Below are 3692 nucleotides of genomic sequence, written 5' to 3' on the forward strand. Positions count from 1 at the left end.
GTACCTTAGTTCGAACTTACCTCGGTCCACACGCGGCAGGCAGGCTCCCCCGTCGACTCCACGGTACTCCTCTCGTCTAGCTGGAGTACCGCAGTCGACGGCGAGCACTTCCGGGTTCGACTTATTGCGTCCAGACAAGACGCGATAAGTCGAACCCAGAAGTTCGATTGCCAGCCGCCGAACTAGCGGCTGGGTATAGACGTACCCTAGGTGAACTGTAGGAACCTCTGCCATTTCCAGGGATTATTTATTTATTTAAAACAGAGAGTAGAGTCCTAGTACTCCAAAACCTATTCTGGAGAACAGTGCTTTAAACCTGATGGATCCACCACAGCACTCCATCAATACTGCTCCTGAAACTGAGAAAGGGATTGCTAAAAAGCAATGCAATGCAAAGTATTCTCTCCATGGCAGAAGGATCTGTTGAATTAAGAGCATTCTGGCATTGTCGTTAAATATCATAGCACTTATAATAAAAACAGTTGTAGAAATGTACAAATAATCATGTTAGGCTACTGGATTTAGTAAGAACGGCATTAAGCAGAATAAGGTTATATAGCCAGTAAAGATGTATCATGATAATGGGCGAAGTTACTATATTTCAGGTTCCCCAAGAGAGGAGACTGCCGGGGGCGGGCGGGGGCGGGGCAGCTGGAGGGGGTATTTGGGGAGACACTAGAGGGGTGCATGTGTTACTGGGAGTGAGGGCTTGCCTACAAATGGGAATTGACCAAAATAACTGTTCTGATAATGAGCCCGGCATAAGTCCCCGCGGGGGCACTTGTTGTGCAACGGGAGCGCCCTCTTCTGATTTACTTCAATCCACTTCGGAGCCACCGCGCATCCAGGTGCCGCCCGCCCGCCCGCTGGCAACAGTCACAGCGGGGAGCAGCCACGAAGGGTTTCAAACCCCGAGTAACGGCTGGGGCTCGCTACGGAGCGACCCCGGAGCGCCGCAGCCCCCGCCCCCGCCCGGAGCGGGCTCCCACACACCGCGGGCCGGGGTGACGACACACAAGGAGGCAGCAAATCGTGACAGTTTTCAACCCAAAGCCCCATCCCGCCTAACCCGCAACCCCCGGACCAGGCGGTAGCAAGTCCTGGGAAGTAGCCAAGAAGGTCACGTCCGCGTGGCGGGAACTGCGACTAGTTGCAAAAGCGGAGGCTGCTGCTGGTTGTGCCGCTACACTCTGCCCCTCGGGCGCCGCCCGGGCTCGGCCGCTGCCGGGGACGCGGGGGGGGGACTGGGCCGGCTCCGACACCGGCTGACACCGACCCGACCGCGGCAATCGGATGGCAGGGAGTCCCCCCCTTACCTCACACAGCCCGTGCCGGGGTCCTTATCCGTGCTGGTGGTGAGTCAGTGACCCCCGCAGAACCAGCCCGAGGTAGTGCGCATGCGCCAGCGGGCGGAAGCCCTTCGCCGGCATCTGCGGTAAGTGTTAACCCTTCCCTCCCCTCTGCTCGATTTACTCTCCTCCCCGCGCTGTCTGACCGGCTGTCCCTCTGCGCCTGCGCGAGGCGACAGCACCCAGCCAATAGGCGTCCCTCCCCCCCCCCCCCGCTTTGCAAGTGCTGTGCAGCCCCCGCCCCGCGTTCTGTGGGTGCCCGCAGCACAGCGGGGAGAGGGATGATCTCGGTGGCGGAGGACGAGGGGGTTTAGACCCGGCCTCCCTGTAACGTTACTGGCGGGACAGTGGGGATTTCAGGGGACGTGACACGCGGGGACTCTGCAGATTCTGGGGCCGGGCAGATTTGGGGCAGAGGCATTTATCCAGCGCGCGCTCTCGCTGTTCCCTGTGGCCCAGCGGACACCCACTAGTGCTCTCCATCTCCGCGGGCCTCCCCTCTTCCTGATCATTGTGCTAGCTTTCATTCCTGCTTCTGTGATGCAGAGGTGGATTAAGCCTTTGTGGAGCCCTGGGCCAGAGCAAGTGGGGGCCCTGCGCTCCTGCCAGGGAAATGGGGTTAAGGCATGGGGAGTTACCCTGTTCTGCCACCCGGCACTCCTGCCAGGGAGTGGGGCAAGCCCCCATACCCCAATCCGGCAGGAGCGGGGCCAGCCCCCATGCCCCAACCCCGCTCCCTAGCAGGAGTCTAGGCGGGCAGAGTGGGTTGAGGCACAAGGGCACCCCCAATTGGCTGGGGCCCCAGGGCATGGGCCCCATTGGCTAATCCGCCACTGCTGTAGTGCATTCCCATGGTCTACCTACCTCATTGCCATCCCAATTCAGGGATAATGCTCCCTTTCCATGGTCCAGTAATGGCACCCACTCTAAGCTCCCCGGCCAGCACCTCTTTTGGGTGCAGATCCACGTCTCTTTCTCCCTCCTAATCAGGGTATTTCCATGCTGCAAAGTTCCCTGCCTACAAGGTGAATTCCCCAGCAAATCAGACTGCCTCAGCAGGCCTGCTTTGCCTTCCTAGAGATAACAAACAATGTAATCGCCTACAGTTAATTTACCACAGTTCTTTCTATGCAACCACATTTATTATTAAGGTAAAGGCATTAGAGAGAAAACACATTAAAAACAGTAAAAGAACCTACATCCATGCCAATAAGCTAGATCACTCCCCACTTCAACAAGGGCTCTAGCAGGTGAACAGTCCTTCAACTCCCACACTGGCGGTTCTGTTTGGTCACAGGTTCGTAACACTGTTACCTTGGAACAATCATGCCCATGAATCTGAGAGTCCCTTCCTTATACCCTTTGGGTATTTGATCTGGCCTCACATAACAGGTGATCAGAAGACAAAAGGTCCCCTCCTCAAGAGGTAGCATCAAAAGATTGGGTTCAGAGGTGAGACATTTACATTCCCTCCCTCCAGATATTTCCTAAGAAACTCGCTTCACTTTAAAGGTTCACAGTTTCAAACAGTTGAAGCTCACAGCACTTCATAGGGTTTACATTAGTCAGGTCTTCTCCCTGGAGACATTACATACAGTCCCACAACAAACATTTGCCTTTTGAATACAATGAACTTCTAAGAGTATGTCTACAGTAGCAGAGTTACAGCGCTACTCAGAGTGCTGAAGGGAAACCGCTGTTGTGTGTTCACACTGTCAGCTGCTGGCGCAATAGCGTTTTCACACTTGCAGCACTTGCAGCAGTAATCAGAGCAGTGCACTGTGGGCAGCTGTCCCACAGAGCATCTCTTCCTCTTCTGCCGCTAAGAGTTGGGGAAAGGTGAATGGGATTGCGGGGCATCCTGGGTCCTGTCCCCATCATGCATTGCTTTGCATCCCAGAATTTGTCTTCCGTCCGCATTTGGCACTATCTTTCAACAGTTTGTGTACTGCACACTCTTCGGTCTGCAGGAATGGATTCCGCACTGTTGACCGATATGCTGCTCGCTCTCACTAACACATCACAAGTGGTAGTGGAGTTATTCCTTAAACTACAAAGGCAAGAACAGTTCAACATTGATCTCACCACCTATAGTAGCTACAACACGAGATTGCTTGTGGCATTCACGAAGGTGCTGACCACAGTGGAAAGCCGCTTCTGAGCTTGGGAAACAAGCACTGATTGGTGGGATCACACCGTCATCCACGTCTGGGATTACAAGCAGTGGCTGCAGAACTTTTGGATGAGGAAAGCCACATTCATGGGACTGTGTTATGAGCTCGTCCCAGCCCTGCGGTGCAAGGACATGAGAATGAGAGCTGCCCTGCCGTTGGAGAAGTGCGT

General features: G+C 55.0%; 1 protein-coding gene across 1 annotated transcript in view; it reads right to left on the minus strand.

The window, feature by feature from the left end:
- IMPA1 (inositol monophosphatase 1) overlaps positions 1 to 1421 on the minus strand; it is a 13744-nt gene extending 12323 nt beyond the window's left edge. Inside the window, exon 1 of the mRNA XM_034763193.1 lies at positions 1317 to 1421. The gene's annotated coding sequence lies outside the window, so the exon portion shown is untranslated. The remainder of the gene's footprint in view (positions 1 to 1316) is intronic.
- Positions 1422 to 3692: the final 2271 nt, after the last annotated feature.

This window comes from Trachemys scripta, chromosome 2, assembly GCF_013100865.1.
Source record: "Trachemys scripta elegans isolate TJP31775 chromosome 2, CAS_Tse_1.0, whole genome shotgun sequence".
NCBI lineage: Eukaryota > Metazoa > Chordata > Testudines > Emydidae > Trachemys > Trachemys scripta.